The sequence below is a fragment of the Bombus pyrosoma genome, linkage group LG10 (genome assembly GCF_014825855.1).
Source record: "Bombus pyrosoma isolate SC7728 linkage group LG10, ASM1482585v1, whole genome shotgun sequence".
In the NCBI taxonomy this organism is placed as follows: Eukaryota; Metazoa; Arthropoda; class Insecta; order Hymenoptera; family Apidae; genus Bombus; species Bombus pyrosoma.
Genome location: NC_057779.1, coordinates 1,817,363 through 1,835,387, shown reverse-complemented (window position 1 = coordinate 1,835,387; position 18,025 = coordinate 1,817,363). Strand labels below are relative to the sequence as shown.

Sequence of the window (18,025 nt, the reverse complement as noted above, 5' to 3'; positions counted from 1 at the left end):
ATGAAAAATTAATATATGTCGTCTGTATTTATCTCGCTTCCTTTTTTCTTTAAATATACTTGTACCATTTTCCCACTGTGCTATACTATTTACGAAATGGCTCGACAATAAAATCTTCCTGCTACCTATTGCTTCGTTATCCCAGGACATTGACATATGCCTGTCGAAACTCTGTGAAATCAATCGCGGAACGATCCCAATACTTTTCACAGGTTCAACCTGCTATAAGATCGTCCGTCGATAAGCTTATCGTGACTAAGTAAATCACAGTCTCTTAGGAAAGTTTCGAGAGGATTCTTTTTCGTGACAGACTCTTTATTATCCTTCTTTTAACCAGTACTGGTTTTTACCGATCGATGATCTCCACTTTTCACGGGCGAACTGTAAGACTCTTCCATATTTTTGGAAGATACGTTTCCTTCGATGGATGAAAACGAAGAAAGAACGATGCAGTAGCTTCATAACGAACGTCGGGCACAAGATGCTGAAACAGACGAGCCGAGGAAGTGGAACGAGAGGAAGAGATAAAAGGACAGCGACAAACGATCCTCCTGTAGATGTAATTTACAGAGGCGAGAAAGAAATAAATGTTCCTCCGAAAGATGGAGAAAAATTCTGACGATAAAAGTACCCTCTAATCGTTAATCAACTGGTCGGACGATGTTTATTCGATGAAATCTTCAGTTGTTACGATGGAGAGCTAGTTAAAGGGGAATTTGGTGAAACAGGTCAATAATTGTGTCTATTTCGGGCAATATTCAACGCGAGTATCGCGAAGCGACATGAGAAATGAGTGTTCGGAAGAAGAACAGGGATGAAAGGAAGTATTATTAAGGGTAATTTTTGCTGACGTTGTGTCTTCGAATGAATCTTGAAACGGGGAAAACGTCTACTAAAGGGATACGAAGAGTACAAGTTCCCGGAGAAATTATCAAATGTAAAGTAGAACATACACGGGAATTTTGCAAGTTCACAAGGATTTGACAATTGCGTGCAATCTATATTCGTAAAAATCTTCCTACATATCACTAACTAAAATTTATAATAAAATACAGAAGCTTATAATATGGAAAATCTGTACCCAAGTCGAGCCTTGAATGTTCTTCAGTTGCTTTACGTCATATCCTGTATATTATCTTTATCTTTACATCGTTATATTTTGAAATTGTTCTACTATACTTAACCACAAACCTTCTCGGTATTGAAACTATCACTCTTATAAATCGCTTGCAACTGTTCGGAAGATTCTGTTCATTCTTTAAAAGAGAATCCATCAAAAATTCCTATAATAATTCGATAAAATCGTAAAAAGAACATTCCGTTTACTCTTAATCCAACTTTTCTTACGTTAAACCAAGCGTATCACAAAATCTTCGAATATTCCAAGTGCACAATGAAGGTACGGGCTCCCTCATCGGTCTAAGCGGTATCCATACGAGGAGTTCGTCTCATGAATTCACATAGAATTTTACCAAGCTAGAGCCATCCCAGTTCCTAATCTTGATATAGACACACCGAATTCAGGGATCGCTCGAGACCAGACGACGACACCGAACTTTTATTTGGCTAGACTGGATGGCGCCCTGGCTCCGAGTTCTGACCGAAAGGGAGTCAGCCAGGGGCAGAATTATGTACGCTAGAGGGAGAAGAACGGAACAACGGAAGCGAACGAGAAAGGGATCAACCGGGACAGATAAAACATTTATCCGTGTGTTGGGGTGAGCAATCGGCGGCGATAAATGCACACACGCCAACCAAGTGAAACCGTGGTCGCACCAATGAATCACTCGAGATAAGACTGTCGAGGTTGGTTTCCGAAATTTTGCGGATTAGTAAAAAGTTAAAGAAATTATAGAATAAGGGAGAGAATTAAATTTATTTCTGAAAGAATCTCTTAAACTGCTAAAAAATATGAGTTTACGTATTACGTATATTTTTAATCGTACGTTTTTACAAAATTTGACCATTTTAAATGTCCAAACGCTTGGCTATAGATTTTTCGATCGGAGTAAAACTCTATTTCGTGTGGAAAGTCTGGCCAGTTTTCCTCCAAGCGAGATATTTTCCTTTAAAAGAAATACTCTGTACGAAAACTATCGCTTAACATACGAAATCATATTTGCAGTGAAAGTTGTACGACCACGATACTTTCCTTCCAACATATCTTCAAATATTAATATCTCCTTTCCCTCTAAGAAGAATAAGAAAAAGAAAAGAAGCAAGAAACAGCGAGCCCTCTCTACCAAGAAAATAATATCCACAGCACCGAAGAAAAATTCTTCCCCCAAAATTTTCGCCACATTTATCCCTCTATACTAACAAACAAAATCGATCGTGAAAAAAAAACGCTTGGATCCTCTCTTAGCTTCGCGATACCGAAAGGAACATCGGAAGCTATATTAGCCCTATTCGGTCGCCGCGGCATCGTGATCGTGTCATTGTCTGCGGTCAGATCGAGTGGTGATGGAGAAGGGAAGAAATAGAAGCAAAGTGGGAAAGTGAAAGAGGGAGACGCAAAGTCTGGCAGGGGCGCAAACTCGTTTTGAGGAGAGGGTTAGCTCGGGAGCGGCCAAGAGGGGACGAAGACGAGCTAGGAGCTGGAAGGGCGCTCAGATGCGGCGCAGGTGGGGGTGAGTCGAGATTGGCTTTTCGCGAGCGTGAAACTCAGTAGTACGCTACCACCCACGCATGTAGTACGCACGTTCGCTCCACGTGTGCCCCGAACGAGAACGATCGTCGATTTTACGCGACCTGCAAGAATCGGATAGTGTCCCTGTATCACCCTGGTGCCAGGTCGAGCGATTTCAAGCGGTTTCAAGAGGGTACATCAACGGAATTCAGTGATCTGCAATTCGAAGATCCATAAATAATCCATCGATCATTTAAACGGATCGAAAAGAGCGTAGATCGGGCAGGAACAAGAGAAGATAGAAGAAGATAGAAGCTTGAAATTGCACGAGTTTGTAGAGAAAGAAGAATAGAGGAAGAATCTTGAACGTGACAATAGGTTCGTACTATTTGAAATTAAGTATTCGTATCTTCATCGAGGAAACGTTGGACGTCGTAAAGTTTGGAAGAAGAACGCCTGGCACCGGGAGGATCGAATGAAAACGCGGAATAGGATGCGAAGCGTTCGTATTAGATGAAGTTCGAGCTTACGCGCAGTAGAAGAGATGGATCAAGAAGCTGCACGATTATTCTGTTGATCGATGCGTCAGCGTTCCTTTCGCGGCAGAAATCTAAGATGAAAATCCGCTCGGCGGGACGAGATATTTTTTCAAGTGGCGCGCTGACGACGCTGCCTCTGCGACTCGCAGCTGAGAATCCCGATCGTTAGCACCTTTAAGAGACCGTTCCTGAAGATCGAGAATCAGCCATCGTCTCCGACAAACTCGTAAGCTCTTATTATTTTTCTATCTTTCAATTTTATTAAATATTTGTAAAGTTCGCCCGTGCCTTTTTCGTTAGTTGGCTTGTGAATTAATCTCGTTTGGGGTAGTATAACGTTTATAGTAGATGTTTGAGAGCGATCTCAAAGGGACGAAAATAGGGGATGCTTCCTTTATAAGGATTCACGAAGCTGCGAACCTCTAGTTAAAAGAGGTAACGTTCTGCAGATTAACAGGCCACAACGTTTAGTAGCTTGCCAGGTTTCGACTTTCCGTAGCCAGCATTGTTTGGTACCGGGGAAACCACTGAAAACCAATGACAATTAGCGAAATTCACCGTCCAGACCTCCGAGTTACTTCTGAATCGACAAAGGGAAAATCGAATAGTTTCCAATTAAACCGAGCCAAACGAATTGTTCTTTTAAATGGTATCTAATTTTGTATGCAATAATCGAAAGAAACGGATAATTCTATACTTTACTTATAATTTAGACTTAATTACTGTTTAGTAATAGAAAATATGTAATCTTAAATATTGGTTACATAGTGTATCTGAAACGACTATTTACTCCTCAAAAGATCATTTTTATCGTTTTCTACTCTTTTCCACCATCGGTCTGAAATATTTTCTGCGACTACGTTTCACTAAGCAATTTTCTACGAGCTACAGATACGAAAATGTCGTTACACCGTAACAGTGTTGGCTAATGTTCCGAGTTGAACATTCTTGAAACGATTTTCTACGTCCAAAAGGTATTTCGTTACTCTGATATATCATTCAAAATTACAGTCGTATTTTAATCTTCCTTGCACGTTATTATTTCACATTCCTATTTTGCTCAAACTAGAACCGTGTTCATCGAGAAACTCTTAATTTTCGAAAGATATACGTTGATAATCGAAATCGTTTGAGTTGAAATTGATGTATTCTACTTTTTCGAGCGATCGTTCTTATCAATTCAGTGTGAGAAACACGCGTTCTCGTACAGAAGCTAATCTTATTATTGCATTCGAAGCATGGCTCGGCGCGTAATCTTTCAGTAACAAGGCAAATATACGAACGTCCACGAGCCTGCCAGTTTCGTCTATTAATTAATTCTCAACCACTGATACACGACGAACGGAGATTACCATAGAATGCAGATTTTGGAGATCTGGTTCCATGCAAATCGTGTTTCATCTGATGGCTAGTGGGACAATAGAGAGGATATTATCACCGATAACATTTACGCAAACATTATAACAGAACATGTTACAATGTAAACCTACAGATTACCATAAAACGTTTCAATCTTTGTAACTCGACTTTTTCGATCCAATTGTATTTTTTACTGCTTGAGAAGTTTTCTAAGTTTAAGGAAAATATGAGGGAATAATTACTGATATCCGTAATTTTTCGTTTCAAAAAATCCTATGCTAAATATTTTCTTAAAACACGAACACTTTGAGGTTCGAATGTTTTCAGACTGTGAGAAAAATTCTTTCTGTAGCAATCAATGTAGTAACTTCTTACTTCGTAGAATTGTTTTCGATATTTCATGCATTTTTTCATATTATGTGCACTCTGTACATTCTTACGTTCTCAAGTTTTCGAATTTCGTAAACTTGTAGTTAAATAATAATGGAAACGTACATTTCTTGGCGTTTTTACAAAGAAAACATACACCGATAAAAAAAGATTAATTTTGACAAGATTAAAAGTAGTAGTTAACAAACGGTAATAAACAAGTTGCTAAAGTATGATATTGTGCACATGTAAAAGGTTAAAGGTCCTTTTGTTTCTTAAAATAAGAGCAAGACAGAACCTAAGAATTCGAGAACTACAGCCTTCTTCCTTAGTCCTTTTGTTGCCACCTGACTGATACGTCCGCCCTTGATGCTTATGCGATATATAGATGCCGTTTGTTTACGTTTGTATTTATAAAACGTACATATCAAAACGGCCAGGATATTCTTCGCATATATCACGTATTTACGGCTGGCAGTAGAAAGTGTAAGAAATTTACAAGGAATTCTATCCTTTGGCCATGAAAGGGGCAGGATATGGGAAGCGACGTTATCGTACAAGTAACGCAGAATCGTTTATTTCAACGGCACAGAAAAAAGAGCATCAAACGATGTCAAAGTACAATCTCACCGCCAACTTTGGTTCGCGCAAAATTACATAACTATCCGCGTGCCACGTAATACCGGCGAATATTAGGAGCGTGGAACGCTAAGGAGCCATGGTGTTACACTTTTCAGGAATGTAATCAAACGGAATGACGAGAACGTCAGACGCAGAAGACGGTGCTGGAAACATTGGCATGACGAGTCGACTTGTTTCAACATCCTCACGAAACTCGTCGATCTTGCAAGTTAAATTAAAAGTAGGGAACTCAGTTCCGCGAATATTAATAGTTCTAATCCGAAAGCTGCAGGAGAAATTTATCCGTAAGATAAATTTTCCTCGGAGAGTCGAGTTACGAAAGAAAGGGAAGAGTTCTATGCTTCGTTCCTGTAACTCTGTCTTTTTTCCTTTAATCGAGTTACGACTGCAAATGTTACTCCCCTAGTCGCACTTCCTCCGGCTAAAGCTCACCATCTGGCCAACTTCTTTTAAGTAAGAAGTTGAAGTTAAGGGAAATTGCTCGAGTAAGAACTTGCTACTTTTTTTTTACGAAAGCCTGCGAGCGACAATTCGAATTCCTCGAAATTAATTCGAGCTTCTTCGCACTGTGCCTCACACGTGTCCACTTTCGTGTTAGGTGGAAAGATTCGATAGAGAAGTGGTATTATCATGGAAGTTTTTATATCTAACGTAACTAGGAGCGAGATTGAATTTTAGTAGAGAAGTCTGTTAGGAGAAATCTACTTTTATGCGTTCAAACGTATTACCGTTTCTACTCACAAAGATTTAGAAATTCATTAAAATAATCCTCCAAATAAATAAAGATCTTATGCGCTTATCTCGTTTCCAGAAAAAATACATTCGAACTGAGTAGTTCCAGCTGAGCTCTTTAATTAATTAAATAATCTCTTAAATAATTCTTTATTGAATCACGAAATGACCCAGAATTTCTAGACGATTTTTAAAAATAATTTATGCCGATTCATGTTTCCTGGATAACGTTATACTCTCCCACACTTGTTGATAAAAGCTCTGGGGGAAAGAAACTAGATTCTCATAATAGCCGAAGGGTCAAGGATAGCCATGCGCAAAGAAACGAAAAAGGGCACGTTTTTGCCCTCCCATCGGCAACCATTTAATACAAAAAAAGAAAAGAAAGAAACCTGAAATCAAGGCTGAAACGCCGTGCGACAGTATGTGGGTTGCATTATAAAATGGCGGGTCGAGATACGAGGAACGGATATTGAGGACTATTTGAGGGATGTGCCCTTTTACGAGCTCGATCAAATGTATCGGATGTCCCTTTCTTCTCGTCCTCGACCGCCTAGATTACTAATGCATTCGACAATCTACACTGAACATTTCTATCTCTCTCCTCGAACGAGTTTCACCCTATTGTTACGGCGAAATAAATTTCTGCTACTTGCTTGACCTATAGCACTGCGTCTTAGTGACGTAAACAGGCGACGATCTTCTTTTTGATATGCAGGACACTCTTGCACAAACGAATTCGTTACTAATGGAATTACACGATTCTTCATTTACAAATTATTCGAATTAATACATTTTTCTGGAAAATATAATAACAAGTTCGATGATAAAGCAAATTTAAGTTCACAAGTAAATTCTAGGAAGTTCGAATCATTCAATTGTCTTATCCGACGCAAAATTCTAAGATTGTAAAAAGGAAATCTGTAGCCTTGTAACTTTGGACGTTTATCGATCTGTGAATCTTGACTTTCTACAAAGTGGTATCTTGAATTTTATATTAATTTCTTTAAAAAAAAAAGATTGTTCTAAGAAGTTCGCCTTAGGAAACTCGAGACATGAAATTCGTTCTCGTAGAAGTGAACAATAGCTTCTGTTCTCTGTTTTCGCGTCAGGTTGCCTTTCAACTCAAAGGAGGCGAGGACGAGGCTTCTCGCGCAGATTTCTTTCGTGATGCCAATCGAACACCTCTTGAAAAAGATCGACGCCGTTCGTAGAATTTCGTAATTGCTGCAATTAGAATTGTACCTTGATTAAACAGACATTTATTCTAATCCCAGGGAAAGTTTCAGAATAACAATAGCAACAGTAATTAGAGAAGTAACCTTAACGAAGCCAGATAAGGAATGATTCTTGGTAATTTTAATTTTTAAAAGCGATATAATCGGATCTCACGTAAATAAACGACTATTCTTACAGTTCTAGGATTTCCTTAGTATTTATTTGAAGATAATGGAAAAGAGATTGGTTTGTACGTCGCTCAGATTCCCTTTGTCGCAACGTTGCGACGCGTGTGAAATGTCCGCGTAAAGTCATATCGCGGTTATGGTTTGGATTAAAGAAATATGGGGGATCGATCGCGTAAAAATTATGGCTCCCGCGGGTGGCTCGATCTCGTAAAATTTTTTCCCCGTCGTTTCTTGCAGCGCGACACTACTAAGCTCCGTGTCTACGAGCGTGTAAGACAACGCCGTGCCATATTTTACAAGAAGGGAATCGATACTGTCCGTGGAACTTAGCTTCGAAGCGCTGGATCTTTGCGGGTTGAAACACTTTTAAATTACAATATACAGGATCCAGAGAAAATTGTATTCTTAAGTTCTCTTTCAATCTTTTCCCATATAATTCCAAAGTAATATAAAAACAATGCAATCATCGCCCTTTATACTTGAAGCAAACGAAGTAAAATTATTAGAAAGCATTCAATTATTTTTATATAAATTTATAATTGGGTATAAAAATCTCATTAATTATGCTTTACGTTTCGTTCCGGTGAATGAAGCTCCACTGTGATTACATCAATTGAACATATTCTTCTCTCAGCTTCTTTATTTAAATTTCAAATTGTTCTCTTTGCCATTCTTGCACTTTTTTAAAGTATGGGTTTCGTATCTCTCAAGGATGATCTCTAAAATCTAGCAAATATCAATCTCGACAGGCAAGGAAATTAAGACCGAATCGTCGTTCGTCACTCGTCAGAGATTTCGAAATTGAAATTGAACGGGGCTCACGAGAGAGCATCGATACAGAAACGTGGAAGCGGGAATTTTGTCCGGCCGAAATAAAAAACAAATAAGCTCACGGGTCGTTTGTTTGCTCTCCTTTACGCCGGGCCGCGTCACTGATGCAAATTCCCGCGATATTCGCTCGAAAATAGGCTGTCAGGAAGCGGAGACCGGTCCACGTGTCACGATGTCCACGCATGACCGATCAGCGTGGACCGTGAAATAAATATGAAAAGTTGTAGCCTGATTTATGACCGGCGAACGGTCCGCCGTTGATTTATGATGCTGCGCCGGAAAGCGTCGGCTTTATTTTCTATCTGCCACGACGGCGTCCTCCTCTCCTACGAAATCGTCAGTCATCGATGGGACAGCTTCGCGTTTTCTTTTGAATTTATGCTTTTTCCGCCGTTGGTGACTTTATACTGGAATTTTGAGAGATTTATTTCGAACATCGTGAAATAACGTTGTATATGATACGCTGCCACACCATCCTCAGTTAGTTAGAATGTTGGAATATTTTAAAGACACTCTATGAGTCTTGTTTAATAAGCTTGTTTAATTTTATAAATGTTTGAATTTCTTTTCCTTTTTCTTTTTTTTTGCAGGTTTTAAAATAACGCCACATTTCCCATATTCGAACTTTTATTTTTCCTCTGTAGCTTTCAGATTTAACACGTTTAAAACCATGTTTAATGCTCATTTATTATTCCGAACATCCAAATGGAAGAAATAAAATTAATTGCAACATAAAATTTCCTTGCTACGATGCTTCTGCAGCAGGCATGTCTAAGCTAATGAGCTTTCTTGCAACCCCTATAAACATAAATAGTAATCTTTCTATTCAGTAAATAGCAATCGTACTGATCGCAATGACTCGTTGTAATTAAACTCTAAACACGATTGTTTCTTCTCACAAGCAAGCAGCAATTCGGAGCAAGTAAACAGTAGTGATTGCTTCTTCCGAGAGCAAGTAGTAATTCAGTTAATATCTGCGACATAAGGAGAACGAGGATCCCACTCGAGTTCCCCCTTGTAATTTCCCATCAGCGATGCTCGAAAGTTTATTTGCTCTACGAGCGGTTCTCTCTTGACGTTTCGGCTGGTGCTGTGTTAGGCATTGTCAAGAGCGTGGGTCGACCTTCTTGACAATGGTCCGCCGTATAGTAATCAAGCTACTTAACAGCGTTTCACTTGCCACTATAACAAAACATTGGTACCTGTCTCCACGAATTTTCTGTCATTATTTCCTGAGCTATCGTCGTTTTTTTCGATAGTTTCTATCACTAATTTCAGGATCTGGATACCATGTCTTATGCAAAGTTCTTTTAATCAGAAATTTATTATATATTTTTAGATACTAATATTTATCGTTATTCAAACGCTCTTCCTCTATTCGTTTGTTTCAATTTCGTCGTCAATTGAATTTCTATTAGTACAAGTGTTAGAATTTTTAAATTGGAGAATATAAATAGAACCTAAATAGAAGAATCTCTGTGTAGTTTTAAACAATAAATATCATTACTGTCATGAAGGAAGCATTTCTCTTTTAGATAAGAACAAATCCTGTGTATCATTTCCTATGCTTATCTCATTTCTAGAAGAAAATACGCTTATTCTACTTTTCACCTCTTCAAGTCCAAATTTTATCAATCGAATGTCCAATTCCTCGCAACTCTTCAAATATAAAAATATCTTGAAATCCCAGTCGATGGCACGATATCGACGTCAATTAAGCTCAAACCCGTCGTCTTCTCAACTATGTGGGTCGATGCGGATTTTTCAGCGTATTCCACGGTAAGGCTGTCCATTGTAGTTCCTCGCATACAGCTTCGGGGCTCGGAGGATTTGCAGGATCTGCCGGTACAACGGTGGTGAACCTCTATACACCTATCACCGACGGATTCTCGGGTCGGATTTGTGTTCACGGAACTGGGAAAGCCGGATGAAAAAGGACGAGGAAAATGGAAGCAACCGTGATAAGATCGAGAAATCGCTGCCACATATTCTCTCACCCTCTATTTGGATGCGCTCTATATGCCTAATCGTATGCAAATCGCGGCTGTGACTCGCTGTTAGTCGAATACGGACGTCGATGCTCCGAATCGATAGAGTCTACTCAACGATATAAATGGGTAAACAAGCCCCGGGAGCCCGCTGGAGAATGGTGAAATCGGTATTTGCATGTAAATGCCCGAACGTCTTTATTCGATGCTAAGGTTCGCGTGATTTTAGCAGAATGCGAAGTCTAGTGAAATAGGAGCATATTTGTCAGACATCAGTATTTAGGTTGATAAAATGATTTTTGCGAAGAAGGGGAAACTCTACTTGTTTATAGGAAATCTTATTCCAATCTTTGAATTATTGCAATGAATAATTGTAATTTTGATTATATAGTAATTTAAAAATGATTCTAGGGGAATGTGAAATTATTAAGTGAAATATGAACTTATTTATCGAACACCAGTAAAAAAATTGATAGAATTTTTGTGGGAAAGGAGGAATTCTGTTTGTTTATAGCGTATTTTATTCTAATCTTTGGATTATATTTTTGATTTAGTAGAAGATCTAAATTATAGATTATAGATCTGACTCACAGAAAAGCTCGATTTGAATAATTGCAATTTTGTTTACATAGCAATTCAAAAATGATTTTAGGGGAATACGAAGCTAAGTAAAATGAAAGCGAATTTGTCAGACATAAGTAAGTTGATGGATTGATTTTTCTGCTTTTCTTTAATCAAAACGTCGAGCATTTCTTCGTTTTTCAAAATATTATCCTTTAAATGGAGTTATTCGGGTCACTACAAAATAACGACCGATAATGATTATCTTAAATTGAATGAAGAAAGGCGAAGATGGAGCGAAGAAAATGATAGAACTTCAATTATTCGAAAGTTTCGAAATAGTATACAAGATATTTTAACAAACGAAGAATGGTAGTTTTATGAAACGTAAGGAATTTCATTTGGTTGCAGCGTATTTTATTTTAATCCGTCAGTAACATATATTACAGATCCGATTTAATTAAAACAGGCTCTACTCGTAATAAAATTCAGATTGAATTCTAGTTTCACTTTCAAATATAAATTACACATAATGTTTCAATATTACGTCGGCTGACATGATGTTACAATAATGAAGAAGTTACAGTGACTTAAGTAGCTACTGCAGCAAGAGTTTAAGAGATCGATCATCTTATGAAATTGTAATGTGATTTATACTTGGGGCCAGGAATTTAATTTTCGTTCTACAAATATTCTTAAAGAATCACGAAGGTGTAAAAAGTAACAGAATCTATCATCCTATAGTGGTCATCTTATGGAACGTTGAACAAAGAATTGCTTGTCCGAGAGAACTGACCCATACGTTGCGAGTACTTGTCGCGTTAACGCTAGAATTACCAACCTGTAATCTAAACAGATTATACATACATATACAATTATATACAATTATACATAAACAATTACAATTAAATTAATATAACGTAGATAATTAACTACACGTTATTGCTAATCTGCGAATTTATGCATTTATTCATTTAATATGACATACATATGATATGATTACAGAATTCTCTTTCTGATATTTAAATCTCTGTGATATTTAGATGTTTCCTTACATTCTATTTCCTTAGTTGTGCGCTGGACAAAAATATGGATCCGCATAAGAAAATTCACAATTTAATCACAGATCCTTACCTCAATAATACTAAAACTCAATTTTGCCATAAGTACTGTAACATTAACAAATTTGTATTTATCATTTTGACGAGTACTAGTGTTTTTGCAGTCAGAATAATAGAAGTATATAATCCAAACAATGAAACAACGAATTTACATCAACGATTACGTAATCGCAGACATCAATTTCATCGTGCAAACGTTCACGAAGTGTTGGTAACATGTACTCGAAAATTTGGACTACAACTGGCGGATGCAGTAACGAGCCGGGCTTGGGCCTAATTAACTGTCGGATGAATAATTGAAGTAGGTTAAAATACACGCGCAGTTTGATCGATTATTTAAACGGCGGGACTATGTTGGCCAGGCAAAAGGGGAATATTACACAACGAGAGATTGAATGGATTTTAATATTAAAATTGGAGGATTCGTTTATCGAGCAGGTAGTGGCGGATTTAACGTCTGAGATTCTTCACAGGGATAAGAGACTCTCGTTAGCTCGTCTATTTTGTTGTTCCTGTCGAGTTTCGCATTAAAAAGAATCGCATTAAAATAACCGAATCGAGTTGAACGATGCGCTCCATCCGTTCAAACGTTCAACAGGTATTGCGTGCATCGTTTGATAAATGATTTACGATCCCCGAGCTTGCTCTTTTCGCTCGTTTTGGTAAGAAATGGTCTTAGAATTGAGCGTGGAGAACGCGCCACGTCCATTTATGTTTATTTTCGTGATTTTAATTCAGTGCGAGACTAATGCTGGAATAATATTTTTAGGAAGGTAGTTCCTCTGTCGTGAGTGTTTTCACAAGTGGATTAAACACGAACTGAAAGTAGTAGTTGTTACGGCGCATAGGACATCTACACGCCATCCCTCGCTACCTGGCAGCCTACGGTCAACCTACAGCCATCCCGATTCTCAATAGACCCAATGACTCACCATAAAGACATTACCCTTTAGCTGCATTGTCTCCACACATGTTTACCAGTCTAATTACATATCTGGAGAATTCTCTAATTCGAGAAGTATTTGCAGTTTATGGCTGGGTCTTGGAAAGGTCCTTGAGTTCATTAGGCGCTTTTAAGGATAACGGACAGTCATCAGATGGGAAAATCTAACACATGTCCATCGTAAAAGGCTGTTTTCGTCAGGAGCAAAGTCCACCGCCGCTCTACGTTGGTGGGAGACTTCTGCAATTCCTGTTCATTAGAGTGGGTCATCACCAATCAGCATCGCGGATCGTTACCCTCACTTCCTGGACGAAAAGTGTGAATAACGAATCCGCGTTCTTCGGTCAAAGGACACACCCACACCAAGCTTTTCTCCGAGATACCTTAAGGACAGCTCAGTAGTCCAGTTCAGTTTCTCACTCTCTCCAAATCATTCTAATTCCGACTCCGACTTCTCATTCCAACTCCAATTCCGAGTCCAGTACAATTCTCGGGCAGTTCCAGTTCAGCACTTATCGAGCAAGTGGTCAAGCAGTCATCACCACGTCTCTCTCGGTCAAGTCATCTTCAAGTGCTCGGTTGAATACAGTCAGTCAACGCAACGATACTAAAAGAGTCTCAGATCGTACTCACACGTCGTTGTTCGCATAAGCATTCACTATTGTATCACCAAAGTTGTTGGATCGATTAAATATATAGTAACCCGTCAACCGCAGCGTTATTTCAATTAATCACCCTTATTATCCCACAAGAAATAAGGAATCGTACGATTCGTGGCGTCGATTGGTCAATCGTAACGGGAATTTACGACTCCCGTTGGTGCGCTTCTTCGAGATCGCGTCTCCCCGCGAACGTGCGAAAATATAGTAGTAATTGTAGTATAACAATATTGTGCGATTTCTTTTTATTTTCATTTATTTCAGAAGTGCCGCAACTCGAAATTATTAGTCCTGTGTTAGAAAAGCATCAAAACCAACAAAGGAGAATTTAAAAACTGGATAATTACAGCAATAGTATTTGGTCAATGTTTCAAAGATTCCCCTCCGTTCAGTAAATAATTTTTTGTGACCTTTCAAAGAGTTTCCCGCTTTTTCTGCAAAATTTGTTCGAGTTATGTCACTTGTGACATAAACATTACAAATTTTTACGCTTAACCAACGAATGGATTAGGCAACGCGCAATGATATTACGCGCAGCATATTGTTCTAACCGACAATTCTATGAACAGTTGTGTCATCAAATTTTACGATTCAGCTTTAATATCAAATTTCATGGAAACGATAACCGTCTAGCCGCCCACTCCGCTCATTATTTCAAAATAATATAACGACGTCTCATAAAAATCGTCATAAAAAACGAGCATCGTGTCAAGCGTAGTAACGAGATTAATTTTTCAAAACGCACGGATTCCTGTCGACGGCTGTCGCCGACGACAAAAATGAGAAGGGATCGAGGCACGAAGAGAGGAAAGGAGAGAGAAAAAAGCTCCGTGGGGACGTGGAGCCCTTCCAAGGCCCTCGTTGTTTCGAGATTTCGCTGCAGAGATACGCCAATTATCAGACAATGAGATTCTGAAGCGTCTTTTGGGAATCTTAGCCCTTCGCTTGCTCTGTTTGTGTTCCGTTCGTACGCGTTCCTGTGGTTGGCATTTATTGGTCGCTTTGACGAGACTCGCAGCCTCTCGATCGCAGGTATTTCCCCAGGATCCACTACGATCCATTACACAAATGGACGAAATTACATTTTCAGGTAAGTGTAAAGCGTCTGGGAAATCATGTACGACCGCGTACCATCTTTTTAGCTCTCAGGAAAGCACCAACGATAAATGAGCCTCTCGCAAGCTTAAGTAATCAGCTCTACCTTTTCTCAGCTTCTCAATTCTATTACACAAGTGCGCGGTTGATATTCAATTCTCAAGAAACAACTGGTTTGTTTCTATAAATCCACTAATTCCAATAAGATAGGATACATAATAGATACTACGTTTCAAGGTAAATTTAAAATTGTTCCATAGTTTTCAATGAAGAAGTTTTCGTGAGATTGATTAATCTAGCTTCTAAACGCTTTGCATTTTAAATAACGCGATAGGCGAGAGTGGTATTGGCCTTGTTCGAGGTGGAAGCAGTCTAATGGGCTCTGCAAATTTTACGTATTTTATGATTTATGAACATTACGATCTTCCGAGTGAGTTGTCTTACGGTTCGATTAATTGTTCGTTTAACAGTTTCTCTAAGTATACATGCTATTTCTTCCACGAGTTTCTAAACTTTTTATTGCCTCAAAAACTATTTGTTGCGTTTATTATGTAACTTGCTACAATCAATGTATCGATCGTAAAGTAAACGGTTGGTGCGGGCCGAGTTTTGTGTAACTTCGCAGCCTTCTTTTGTATCTTTTCGAGGGATTATTTCAACGAGGAAACGCGCGCAACGATCAACCTGTATTCGATTAGTTTGCAATGGCGTGACTCTGGATAAGCGAGCATGGACTCGAGCTAGAGTCGAACTAGACTCTGTCTCGATCGGTGACGGATTTTCCGGGCCATCGATATTTCCTTTCGTGTCCCGCCCCGTCGAAACGATCGATACGCCGCAACGTGATACGAAGTTTCGTCGGCCACTCTAATCCGAAAACCGGTCCCGCGATGGGACCAGCTGATAATCCAACTTCGACCAGTTGACAATCGCGCGTTGACACTCGCCGTTTCTCAGCGTTTGATAAAGCGCGCAGCATCGGTGCGTCAACAGCGTGTCCGGGATCCGTCGAAGCTGACGTACGAATTAATCCCCGATCGAGTGATTCCTCTCTCGACTGAAACAGATATTGTTTCCTCTTTGGTATTTTTTGCTTGTTAAGAGTTTTTTTACTGCCGATTGGGTTTGTGCGTGTATGCAAAAGATTCTGGATGTTGGTGAGTTAGATCTTTTGGAAGATCGTTTTAACTTGACTATGCCTGAGCTGCTTTTAATAATTTTCAGAACAATTTTATTTTATATTTACAATTATTTTATATATACAATTTAATATTTCTTTTATTTTCAAATGATTCTAACGAATCTGTCGATGAAATTTTTGTAAATTTTTATGGATAATAATCATCTTTTCAAAACGAAAGTTGAGCAATGCCAACAGTAGAAAAACAGTAGCGAAGAGATCTCGAAACTTTTATTACTTATATTTTTTTTAGAACAATAGACATATCTGTATTAATTTCTTTAAATGTGTTGCGAAATAGAGCGTTCTTAGTTATTGATATTCTAAAGCATTTCGTTTTTTATGAAAAAATAACGGTAAAGTTTAATTAATGACAGAAACTTGTAGAAAATTCGATGAATAAGTTGTACTACGTCCGGTCTGATGGAAACGTCTGATTCTACTTACGCGCTCCGGTTTCCATCAACGCCTTGTCTAAACTGATTTTTCTTTCCCAGGGATAATTAAATACAATGTTCATTCATACGTATCTAATTGAGTCAGGGCTAACTTTGCGTTTCAATATAAATTTCTCGGATGGGCCACACGTGTGCTTTTGTCTTTGTAATATCGGAAAGCAACCCGGGTTGTTATATAACTTACGTACAACCACAAATTGCACCACTTGTTACGAAAGTTTTGCTTGGAAAATTTTATTGGAACATTAATTTGGAGAAGAATTTTGATTAGGTGCTTCGGTAATAAAACGAGCGCAGATACAATGAAGCAACATCATTTTAATATATGGTATTACTCAGAAACGAAAGAGACTCGTCGATTTTATTGAATCACTTTCATAAAGAGCATCAAACGCGAGATTCGGTTCCTTAGACTCGCGTCTAGGCTTAAGAAACTCGAGAATATCATTGACTGTACGAGCCGTGGATCCGAGGTCGTCGAATATTACATTCTTTTATTATTGAAATTCGTTCACAGGGCCATGGTAATTTACTTTTTTTCTCTCATTGGCTCCCGCAATTTCATTCCGCGGTTCGAGGAATTATTAAAATTCGATATTCGCTATGATTCCGCGAAATTTACATTTTCCCATCATGGGGTATCGGTTGGAGAAGAATTCGGAAAAATGGTCACAACGCAGGTGATGATAGCAACCGATTTCATTTAATTTGCCTGTGTTCGTAAGAAACAATCTCCGATTAAGTGTCAGCACTGAAGAAAAAAGGACATCTGATGTCAAAAAGAGATTTTAGTGATAGAGAATGCTAATATTTATAGAGTTTTAAGCGATGAAATTTGAGACGCGGAATTTTTCCGAGTAATCTTAACACTGTACATTTAGAATTATATAATTTTCCGAATTTGTAGAAACTAAAATGAAGAATTTAATGGTAAAAATGTAAATTTAGAGCTATACGATTTTCTGGATCTCTATAGAATTAGGTAGTAGTTTATTCTCTATCATTGATGGCTCGAGAGAGCAATAGAAGTCCTTGTGAATCAGCGAGTTAATTTCTCGTCGTCGGTGTAATTGACCCCTAAAACTGTGTTGCTTGTCGACGTTGCATGTCAATGAGATGCTTAGAATGCTGATTAGCCTCATTGTGCCTACGCCAAATACACCGACAAAGTTTCAACCTCCATATCCGCTGTATTCCGAACATTTCCAACAATCGTGACATCCTGTCTCCTCTCGGCAATACAACAAAGGAATCCATTTATGTGTCAACTCGTAAATTGTTATATGTCTTTCACAAGGAAACATGGAATAAATGCAATAAAATTCGCCGAACGTGCGATATACATAAATGGCGACATAATGAAAAGCATCGAGTGCGTCGCGATTCTAGGATCTTCTCTTTAATTCTCGCCATTAAACTAGCTGAAGGCTAAAATTGAGCAGCTATTTGGAATACCGGCGTATCTGCTAAAATCGTGCTTCTGAAATGTTCAAAATTGAAACCCTCCTTCGTT

General features: G+C 38.6%; 1 protein-coding gene across 1 annotated transcript in view; it reads left to right on the top strand.

Annotated features, from left to right (window-relative positions):
- The first annotated feature begins 2,651 nt into the window (after positions 1–2,651).
- Positions 2,652–18,025, top strand: part of LOC122571574 — a 48,887-nt gene continuing 33,513 nt past the window's right edge. Inside the window, exon 1 of the mRNA XM_043735504.1 lies at positions 2,652–3,394. The gene's annotated coding sequence lies outside the window, so the exon portion shown is untranslated. The remainder of the gene's footprint in view (positions 3,395–18,025) is intronic.